Source organism: Carcharhinus amblyrhynchos, chromosome 11 (genome assembly GCF_965287045.1).
Source record: "Carcharhinus amblyrhynchos chromosome 11, sCarAmb.v2.hapA, whole genome shotgun sequence".
Taxonomy (NCBI): domain Eukaryota; kingdom Metazoa; phylum Chordata; class Chondrichthyes; order Carcharhiniformes; family Carcharhinidae; genus Carcharhinus; species Carcharhinus amblyrhynchos.
In genome coordinates, this window is record NC_137334.1 from 35,464,712 (window position 1) to 35,477,005 (window position 12,294).

The window sequence follows — 12,294 nt, forward strand, 5'->3', positions numbered from 1 at the left end:
GTCTGTAGAAAGGTCATGTGAACTCAAAAGTTTCTTTTTCCACAGATGCTGCCGGACCTGCTGAGTTTATCCAGTATTTTCTGTTTTTATTTCAGATTTCCAGCATTTTCAGTATTTTGCTTTCACTTTGGGACCGTTTCACTGTTTTAAGTCACTGAAATAATATTGTTCAGTCTTTTAAAACTCAACCAGTGGTTTTAGCCCTATAAATAAATAATCATTTTGGATTTGTGGCACTCAAACTATTCCAAATAACTATCTTCTCCTAAATTATTGTTTCCAAAAGCTTTCCCATCATCAAGGTTAAACTGACTTGTTAATAGTTGCTGGGCTTATTCTTACATTCATTTTGGAAAAAAGGGTGTAACATTTGTAGTTCTCCAGGCCTCTAACGCTATCCCTGTTTTATTGGAAAATTATGGCCAGTGTCATCACATTTCTACCATTATTTCCCTCAGTATCCTTGGATGCATCTCATCCAGTCCTAGTAACTTTCCCAATTTAAGTACAGTCAGCAAATCTAACATTTCCCCTTTATCAATTTTAAACTTAACATACTTCTCAACTACCTCCTCTTTCACAAGACTTGTGCAGCACCTTGGTAAAGGCAGATGCAACTTGGTACCATAGCCATCATCCCTTGCCAACATCCCCTGATCTCCCCCTCCACCATAAGGTCAGAAGTGGGCATGTTTGTTCATGGTTGCGCAGCACTGAACACTCTCATGACTCCTCAGATGCTGAAGTAGCCCACGTCAATAAGCAACAGGGCTGAATAACATGCAAACTTGAGCTAATAAGTGGCAAATAATATTCGTGCCACACAAGTGCCAGGCAATGATCATCTGCAACAAGAGAGAATCTAACCATGTCCCCTTGACATTCAATGGCATTACCATCATTGGATCCCCACTATTAAAATTCTGGTAGTTATCATTGATGAGAAACTGAACTGGACCAGCCACTTAAATACTGTAGCTACAAGTGCAGGTCAGAGGTAAGGAATTCTGCACTGGCTAACTCACCTCCTGACTCCTCAGGGCCTGAGAACCATCTACACAAAGTACAAATCAGGAGTGTGATGGAACGCTTTCCACTTGCCTGGATGAGTGCATCTCTAATGACACTCAAACAACTTGATATTATTCAGGAAAAAACAACTGATTTGATTGCCTTTCTATTCACCCTAGCAGTGATCCAAGAGGCTGAGTCAGAGGCATTGAACTGTTCTTCATTGAATGGATTTGGAGCGTAAAGGAAACAACATCATTTTGAGATGGATGATTGCAGCTCAACCACCCACCAAAGGGATCTATGGCTAACCAAAGCAAACTGGAAACCAGACAAGAAAGAGTAGCTGAGAATTGAGCTACAGTGTTCAGCCAGCAGACTGGGATAATTCGGTCACTACTAAACTTGGAATTTTTCCCAACACATGATTTAGCTCCGTTGCTTGGCTGCATTGTTATCATATGTCTGCTTGTGCTGAAGTAGGTTCCAGTTGACGGAGAGTAAGACTTTGAAACTACACTTCGTGAATAATGTCAACATTCATCTGAAATTTTCCTCACTGCTCATTCAGCAGAGCCTTTAACCTGTTAAAAACAAAGGGATTAATATCCCAATTAAAATAATGGAAGTGAGGAATTTTGGATAAATGTGTTCAATGTTCATATCCAATGGGGGGATAAATGTTGTTGCATAGCTCTGATGGTACAAATAGCAGAAATTGAAAGGAATTACCAGGGAAGTCATTTCCAAGTGAGAGGCCATAGTGAAGAGTCAATTCCAGAATCAAGAAACAACAGTGTACATTTTAAATACTGTCACAGAAATGCTTGTATTCAGATCTCATCCCCAAATGAGCCAAAGATCTACATTTTTAGTTGGTCTTCCCTTTCAGATTGCTTGTGAACTGTAGGATTAACAGCCAAGCCAGTTCCCCAGCACAGTTTCTGCAGCAACTGCTTTCATTACTGCTGTGGCCAATGCTGCTGGTTAAAGTTACGCACACTGATTTAACAGTATTAGACCCAATTGATCTGCACAAATGAGAACATAAGAACATAACTATTTCTTAGTTGTTTGCATCAATGCCTCCCAGCTTCAAAAAAACAGAAATTTCCAGCAACCTTAAGTCAGGAATGGCATTCAGGAATACGCAGAGCAACCCCTAAAATATCACTTCTTCACAAATGTTGTGCCTGACTCACTGAGTGTATCCAGAATTATCTGTTAGGTCACATATTTCTGATACTCGTAGCATTTTGGGTTTTACCCCAGAATGTCAGACTACTTTTCAAATGCTCTGAAACACATTCTCTGCCCAACCTAATGTTTGATCCTGCCGTGCAGTATATCTTTGGTAAGTCTGTCATCCGTACAATAGTATGCCCCATTTTTACGTAGTTTTTGACATTTAAGAGCCTCTGAATTATTAAAATGTTCCTATTATTTGACCAGCTCCATGCGCTTCAGCTGTCACCTATTTCCTACAATGTCAATAGTTTGGCTTTTCATAACTGCTGAGATCACGGCTGTACCATAGTTGGCATTCAGAATATTGTGCTGATTCCAGGCTCATTCTTTCAGTCTGCGAAATAAAATACTCCTTTGGGAATGAATAAAAGTCCTTTTTAAAAGCAGGTAGGGGAAGTGAGTTACAGCATGATATATAGTACAGTATTATTCATGATGTTGGATAGTGTGATAAATGTCGAGTTCATTAGATGCATTCTACCTCTTATTGTCTTTATGTGATCTGTCCAATGGCATGTCTTCATTGTTGCTGCAAGATCAATTGTAGATTTTCCTTTATAAATGAATGGACAAAACAATGAAGTTTTGTAAATAGGGGGCAAAAAGTACAAAAGGAAAGAGATAACACTAAATCTACATTGGTCAGGTCACACTAAAATATTCTATCCATTTTTGACAGTGAAATTATAGAATTGTAAAATACAGATGGAAGCATTTCAACCCATCAAGCCTGAACTAGCTCTCCATATCCTTACATTTGTTTTTCCATCTTTCAACCATTTATCCAATTCTATCTTCAGGGCTACTTTTGAAGTTGTATTCACCACCCAATCATTTCAATTACAAATCCTAAATATTAATGATACAATGAGATTTTTCATGATGTCACTCTGGTTTCACATCACTCTAAATCTCTGCACCCTGATTATTGACACTTCAATGATTGGAAACTGTTTCTCCTTATCTATCTTAAAAAATATCCCTTTATGATTTTAAATCTATTAAATTTATTCAACCTTCTGTGGTTGAAAAAGTACAATCTTGACTTCTCCGATCCAGCTATTACAAAACTCTTCAGGCATAGTGGTATTATTGCTAGACCACTAATCCAGAAACTCAGCTAATGTTCTGGGGACCCGTGTTTGAATCCCACCACAGCAGCTGGTGGAATTTGAATTCAATAAAAAAAACTGTATTTAAGAATCTACTGATGACCATGAAACCATTGCCCATTGTTGGAAAAACCAATCTGGTTCACTCATGTCCTTCAGAGATGGAAATCTGCCGTTCTTACCTGGTCCAGCCTGCCCATGTCTCCAGAGCCACAGTAATGTGGTTGACACTCAACTGCCCTCAGGCAACTGGGGCTAGGCAATAAATGCTGGCCAGCCAACGATGCTCATGCCCCACGAATGAATTTAAAAAAACTTCCCCAAAGTCTTGACATCCTTCCTAATATGAGAAGCCCAGAATTGGATTGACTCAATGTCTTATACGATGTCAGCATGACTTCCTAGATCTTGTATACTTTGGAAGTCCAGTGTCCCATGTACTTTATCAATTCAGAAGAAATACCAGTGCCATTGGTGGGGACGGGGGGGTTGCGGGGAGTGGCAGCAGAGATTTATTAAGATGATAGCAGCCATGAAAGACTTTAGTTAGGAGGAGGGATGAAAGAAATTGCAGCTGAGAATGTTAGGAGGATCACTGGTGGTTGCATTCAAAATTATGAGGGACTTTAATGCGGCAAACAAGTAACAATATTTCCACTTGATCGTTAACCATTTAAATTTTGGGATGTCCCAAAGCAGTGCACAGCCTATGTAGTATAGAGTAATGTAGGAAAATGCAGTGCAATGTCTCATTCACAGTAATGTGATAAATGACCAGATAAGCTACTATGGTTTATATCAGTTGAAGATCTTCAGCCAAGTCAACAGGTTATACTGGAGCAACAATAAAAATAGTTGGCACTGCAATGATACTTGTAAGCTGGGCAACAGTCTGCCCAGCGCCTAATGATTACAGTGACAGGTGAAGGTCCCAGCCATCGCAGCTGTAATTGCTTAAGGAAATCAATTTAAATTGGACCAGCTTTACCAAGTGCAGAAAGGAGGACTGCTCAAACCAATGAAGAAATACAAGAGCATCTTCAAGGATGAATTAGGCAAAATAAAAGGCCTGCAGGCAAAGATACATGTGGATCCAGAGACCAACACTGGATTCATTAGGGTGAGACCAGTACCATATAACTGTTTTGACCTCCCTAAATGCATAACACTTTTCTGTGTTAAAATACACTTTACCAATCACTCCAGCTTTATCATTTTGGCAAGTATGTCTAATCTATCCATAACTCAACCAATCTTTGTATCATCCACAAATTTCCCAATAGTACCCCACACAGTCATGGCCAAATCATTAATATATAACACAAACAGCTGGAGTCCCAACACCGAGTCTGTGGAACACCACTTGAAACAATTTTTCCATTTGCAAGGGCATCCATCAGCCATTACCCTTTGTTTTCTGTTACTAAGCCAATTTTTATCCAGTTTCCCACATTACCCTGTATCCCATGGGCTTTTACTATTTTGACCAGTCTGCCGTGTGGGACATTGCTTTGCTAGAATCCAGGTACACAACATCCACTGCACTACCTTTACTAATCCTTCTTATCAGTTCCTCAAAGAATTCAAATTTGTGAAGCAAGAACTTCCTTTGACAAATCCATGCTAACAATTCCTGACTAGTCCATGTCTTTCTATGTGACAGTTAATCCTATCTTTCAGGATTGATTCTACTGATTTGCCCCACCCACCAACATAAGACTTCTTGGTTTATAATTGTTTGGCATCTCCTGCGATCCCTTTTTAAACAATGGAACTATGTTTGCATTTCTCCAGGCCTCCAGTACCTCCAATGTATCTCATCAGGATTAGAAGATCGTCTCAGGACATCTGCTATCAGTCACTTCCTGACCTCCTTCAGCAGTCTCAGAAACAATCTATCTGGCTCTGGCCAACTTACCAACTTTCAAGGATTCCAATCTTTCAAATACTTGGATTATTCTGTCCAATACCTCAATGTTCTTCCTGGACTACATTTGCATCATCCCTTTCTTTTGTAAACATGGAGACAAAATAATCATTTAAAATCCTTCCCACAGCCTTTGCATCTCCACCATTCAAAGATTACGCCAATGTTTTTGTACCCCTGAATTCGTGAAGTACTGGAACAGTATAAGTCTGTTCTAAAGGGGCAGTCAGGAGGAACCTTGGAGACCAGAATCTCACACTTCCTCCTTGGCTATAGGACCACCCCAAATGCAACAATGGGAGTCCCACCAGCAGAGTTAGCAATGAACCTTTGTCTCAGAATGAGGCTGAGTCTCATGTTTCCAAATTAGCCTGGGACTGTAGAGGCCAGCCAAAGCAGTCAGAAGACAAGTCATGATTCATGTCAGCCAACATAGTCATTTATGGTGGACGATGCCTTGTATGTGAAAACTTTTGGTAGTGGGTCAAGTTGGGATCCTGGAACTGATGTCTCTAAAACTGGACTCCTGTCTTACCCAGTGGACATAGACTATCCGAAAGCACATAGACCATTTGAGACAAAGAAAGATGTCCTAGCAGTGAGTTTTGCCATCAGGAAGTAGTGCCAACTATCCAAGCACTGAAGTACCTGGTCATCCTGTCGCAAACACAACCAATGTCTCCATGGAAACAGATAGAACATGTGCCTGAAGAGGCACCCGTCATTGTGCTTTCGGCTGACAGCAATCCTACCAAAGCGCTCCAAACAGTGGAGCTACAGAGGAGCACAAGGATTCAGAAAACCCCTGAAAGATTTAGTTTATAATTAACTAAATTCAGGTACGAAATGTTTAATATCATGGACTGCGTAAATTGGGCATTATACTTGTACAAAGCGGCTTAGATGGGTAGGATGTGATGAGTCTCCCTTTTAAGGATCAATCAGCAAAGTAAAGGTCACATGACCCAGGGAACCAAACGGGGACCAGGGTAGGGGATCACCCTGGAAACCTTGGCTTCTGTACTTCAGGTGCTGATTGCAGCTACAAGGTTCCAAGCCTCTGTACAATTTTAATCTTTAAGTAAATGGATTGTGTTTTTCCTAAACTGGTGAAGGAGCATCTTTACACAATCCACTAGACTCACATTTCAAAAGCCTTTATCCTGCTCTCCAGAGCAAGCCTGTCTAGACTGTATGGTTAAATATCTGAAGTGGATCTTGAACCATTTCTGGAAAGGGAATTTCAAAATTGGTCAGATGGCCAAAGACAATCCTGTTTATCTGATCCATCATGATAAATAATTCAAAAAGGGGTGCAGTCGGTGTGTGCACACCCTAACCTGCAGACAACCAAACACATTTAAAAACTATCTGAACATACTTGTCTGAACACAAGGACAGTTATTCTCAGGATTCTGACTATCGGATGCTTTTGTTGAGTATACAACATTATAGAGACCAAAAGTCTTCTGGCCACTCTCCAAACTTTCCCGTTCTGCCCAGGACAATGATCACTTCTGGCGGAGCTGGAAAATCTCAACCTATATTAATCCCAGCAATTGGAACTCATTTCCATTTGAGGGCACATAATCAGAGATAGCCAGTGAACAAGTTAAAAAGAGAAGTTTGGTATTAGATTCTTCTTCATCTTTCTGGTATGAATTATTGCCATGTCATAATTGCAGTTGGAGAATGGAGCCTGCGACAAGTTTGAACAGCTGTTGCCAAAGGCCTAAAAAATGTGCTGGATACAAGTCAGTAGAAGCTGGGTTGAGTAGGAGCTGGATGTCCAACAGAAACGGACTGCCATGATTCAACATTGCAAAGTGGTTGCAAGTTATCTGAACAGGGTCACTGTGCGGATATCAAAGCAAGTTCTGCTTGGCTGTCAGCTTTCGTAGTCTGAAAGGAACATAATGCTGCAAATCATTCATAAAATTGCTGGGACTTCAAAATTAGTGAAATTAAATCACCTTAAAACTACATTTTAAAAATCTGAAATAAAAATATCGTGCACAATGTGAAGAAAATGCTACTTGAAAAGGTTGTAGTTATTTATCGCCTACAACTGAAGCAGATTCTGATAAAAGAGACTGCGTTTACATGCTCCAAATTCACAATAGCTTAATTATTTATCTCCAAGAACAGGTCATTCGTGCAGCATCTTGCTTCCACTTGAACTAGAGTTGGGATTCAAAGCAGTCAGACTGTCAATGGTGTGCATAAGCTCTTACCTTAGCTGCATAACAACAGTAAATGCAAGTCAAAAAATAACACTAATTGGGTATGATGCCTGTCAGGACAACATAACAAACATGATGAGGTGTTTTGTGAAAGCACGAGTTTGAATTTCTATCACTGCTTTCCCAATTACAAAGGGGGCAGTCTGGGACCAAGGATTTGGAGTATGAGGGAGGAGATGACATTTTAGAAGAGAGGAAGCGGAAGACAGTGGGAGCTGAGAGCTGGAGACATTAACTAGGTGTGCAGGTAAGTAATTGGTGAATTTTACACTAGGCAACATCCCAGATTTTCTACTTTTTATTTTAAACAAAAATCGCCAAACTTCTAACCCTTTTTTTAAACCCATCTCTTTAACTTCAGCAGCTGATTAAAAATGTTATAAAACAAACCCAAAAGATTGACCTTCTAGCCACGGGTACTTCCAGACTTATCATCATAGAAGATATCAGCCAGATTTTTATCGCCCCACCCGCCACGGGAATCGGAGTGGGCTAGGGGCAGACCACAGAAAGTTCCATTGACCGTGGGTGGGATTTTCTGGTTTTGGGGACGAGTGAGGCCATAAAATCCCACCCACCATCACAAAATCTCTACAGTGCAGAAGAAGGCCATTCAGCCCATCAAGTCTGCACTAACACTCCAGCAGACTATCTTACCCAGGCCCTATACCCAAAACCCCACATGCTTATCCTGCTAATCGCTCTAACCTATACATATTTGGACATTAGGGTGCAATTCAACATGGTCAATCCACATAACCTACACATCTTTCTACTGTAAGAGTGTGAGGGATGGTAGCGGTAGTGTAATTTTTGAGTCAAGCCATCTGGGGCGGAAACCATGACAGAACCGTTAGTGTAACCTGAGGGGTTAAACGCTAAGACCAGCAGATGATGAAACACGCAGAAAAAGAAGAAAAAAAACATGAGACTGGCAGGCGCCCGGGGTCTTCAGCATAGCCTAAAAGAGATTTACACCATATAAAATAAATGGGTAAGCAATTTACGGGACAATGAAAAAGAGTTAGCTGAATTGATGAGAGGTAAAACGATTTAAGCCTTAAAAGGGGTGATTGGATTAGAGTTAATGGGATGTCAACAAGGGAGGAGATCACTCAGTAAAGAGATTAAGGAGTGGTAACCAATAAAGAAAGGAGGGCTGTCCTATTGTTATCTAGGAAAAATGTATATAAACTATGATTGTGTAAAGCAAGGTGTGTGTACCCACGGGACGGCACCCTTTCTTGCAAGATCGAATAAACCGACAGTTAGCTGAACTCATCCGTGTATTTGATTCAAGGGGGGAATCATAAAGTGAGTATCTGACCGTTTCTCACAAGAGTAAACCAGAGTATCTGGTGAAAATCTGCATAGACACGGGAAGAATGTGCAAACTTCGCACAGTCACCTAAGGCCAGAATTAAACCCAGGTCCCTGGCACTGTGAGGCAACAGTGCTAACCACAGGCACCAAGGCTCATAAAATACTTACACGAAACTAAAATCGGTCTACCTCCTTAACACAAAAACACGCACACATATATATAAAATTCAACTTAAAAATGGTACACTTTTCATCGCAAGGGGCTGTAGGCAGGGTGAACAAATTGACTGCAATACCATTGTGCAAATGCCATTCAATCTGGGGGAGCAAAGAGGAATGTAGCTGTCACAGGGGATAGCATAGTTAGGAGGAGAGATACAGTTCCCTATGCTTGAGTGTGAGAATCCCAAAAGCTGTGTTACCTCCCAGGTGCCAGTTTAAGCACGTTTCCTTTGAGCTGAAGACGAAATTGGAGTGGGAGGGGATGTATCCATTTTTCCTGGATCTCCTGGGTACCAACAACATAGTAGGACTAAGAAGAGAGCTAAGGGAGCATAAGCATCTAAGGACAAGTTAAAAAACACAACACAAAAGTAATAATCTCTGGATTCTCGGAGCTACTTAGGCTAAATAAGATCAGAAAGTTGAACCTATGGTTCAAAGGTCAGTGTGAGCAAAATGGGTTTCGACTCGAGGGACACTGGCACCTGCCCTGGTAAAAATGGGAGTTGTACCACCAAGGCAACCTTCACCTGAACTGTGCTGGGACCAGTGTCCTGGAAAATTGTACGACTATGGCTCTGGAGAAGGCTTAAAATAAATACTGTGGGTAGGGTTCACACAAGTGGATGTTTGGAAAGTTAAAAAGAAAGATAAAGGCAATAGTCCAAGGTAGCGATATAGGTGATGATATTGAGAATGTGATAGGAAGGGCCAGAGAGCACAAACATACGAGTAGACCAGCAAATAAGATCCGAGTAGGGAAAATGATAAAAAGACAGGGGTAAAAGTTATTTTTTTCTGAATGCAAACAATATTCATAACAAGATGTGCGGGTTAGGTGGATTGCCCTTTATTGTCCCAAGATGATAGGTTAGGGGGATTAGCAGGGTAAATGCACAGGGTTACCGTGATAGGGCAGAGTGTGGACTTGGGTGGAACGCTCTTTCAGAGACTTGGTGCAGATTTGATGGGCAGAATGGCCTCCCTCTGCAGTGTAGGGATTCTATTGGTTGTGCTTCTAAGATGGATGAATTAAGAGCACAAATAGAAATGAATGAAAATAATACGATTGCTACTACAAGATGTGGCTGCAAAGTGATCACAACTGGGACTTAAATAATTACGAATACAGGAAGATGTGAGTAACTGTATCTAACATTTCAGAAGGACAGGAAAATTAAAAAGGAGCTGAAATAACTTGGCTAATCAAGCACAAGATCTGTACAACAGCGAGAAACAATCGTGATCACAATGTAGAATCAGTTTGGGTGGAGATAAGAAATAGTAAAGAAAAGAAATCACTGATGGAAATAGTTTATAGGCCCCCTGATAATAGCTGCATTGAAAGACTAAGAATAAATCCAGAAATAAAAAGGAACATCAATAATTGTGGGCATTTTTAATCTTTGCATTGATTGAATCAATCAAATTGACAAAGGAAGCATGGAGAATGAACTCATTGGGCTCTATTTCACCATGTTTTGCACCTGTTTTGGGCGCAAAAACATGGTAAAGTCGGGTGAGAGGCCATTATTGCGATCTGCACCCACGTCCGCGCAGAGTGCTGCTTTACCGCAACCCAGGAATGGAGGCGATTCAATTTGCACTCAAAACGGGCACAGTGGCGATTTAAATGCATTTGCATGTATTTAAATTGAATTAATGAACTACCTGTCCGACTTTATCAGCATTTCCCCCTTCACCGTCACACTTGCCAATCTGGAACTGCGCTGTTGTAGGCCAGCTGAATAAAAGTCTGAATCGGGCACTCTAGCTTCTGAAGATTGCGTTCAGAACTTCCAATGGTTCTCTGACTCAGGTCAGTGGTGGGGGAGGAGGGAGGTGTTTGGTGGTGGTGGGGGGGGGGGGGGGGGAGAGACGCGTGTGGTGAGTGAGGCCAGATCGTTGTCTGGCGGGGAAGGGAAGCGGGTAAAATGGATCTCTGGTGGGGGGGGTTGGGGGGGGGCAGACGTATCTCTGGCAGGGGGGGCAGATGTATTTCTCATGGGGGACGCGGGACAGGGCGGGGAATCGCTGCCACTGTGTGGGCAGTTGGTGCGGGGGTGTGGGGGGTGGGAGACAGGGGTGGCGATCAGTCTGGGTTGTGGGGGTTGTGGCTAAGGGAGACAGTGATGTGTGTGAGTAGTGGGGAGGTGGATAAGGGGGACAGTGATGTGTGTGTGCACCATTGCTCCCCCTTTTCACTCCCGGGTCACTTTCTCCACTTTCTGTGGCCCGGGAGCGACACTTTTTCAAATCTTTTCTCTAACTGCGCATGCGTAGTTCAGAGCTCTGATTGTATCCGCCAAGCTAAGACCCACCCAAGTGCGAATCGGACTGGAGATGGCTGAGAGAGTATGGGGGCACCTGAAAGCAGATTTCTAAATCAGATCTGTATTACGCCCAGATTTGGCACTTAGAATGAAGATGCTAAAATCAGGCCCATAAAGTGTATTCAGCGTTTATCTTAGAGCAATATACTCTGGAACCGACCATTCAGTGGGCTATTTTAGACCAGGTATTGTGTAAAGCAACAGGATTAATTAATCATCTCATAGTAAAGAATTTTCTAGGTAAAAGTGATCATCACATGATAGAATTTCACATTTAGTTTGAGGGTCAGTTTGAGGGGCAGAAATATGGGTCTGAAACTTGTATCTTAAACGTAAATAGATGGCATGAGGGACAATGGGAGTGTGTGGAAGGTCATAGGGGGCAAAAAGCCCCATTGCGGATGGGTGGGGGCATGAGGTGGCATTGATGGGACATGGGAAAAGTTGGGAGAGTGAGGAGGGTGTGAAGGGTGAGGGATGGGGAGCCTTTGTGTTTTTATTTTAATGGAGACAAAGTCCCACAGTATGAAAGGGTGATGAAAACAGGCCTTTTATAGGGAAGATGGTGGCACAATGGTAATGCCACAGAGTTAGTAATCCAGAAGCCCAGGCTGATGCTCTGGAAACATAGGATGGGATTTTAGGGCCCCGCTCATTCTGAAACCGTAAGATCCTGCCCGAGGTCAGTGGACCTTTCTATTGTCTGCTCCTCGCCTACTCTAATTCCTGTGGCAATAAAATTCAAGCCATAGCTTCTGTTGGAATTGAAATTCAATTAAGAAATCTGGAATGTAAAGCTAATCTCAGTAATGGAGACCACAACAATTTATCTTTGATTGTTATTAAAAAAAAATCTGGTTCATTAACGTCCTTTG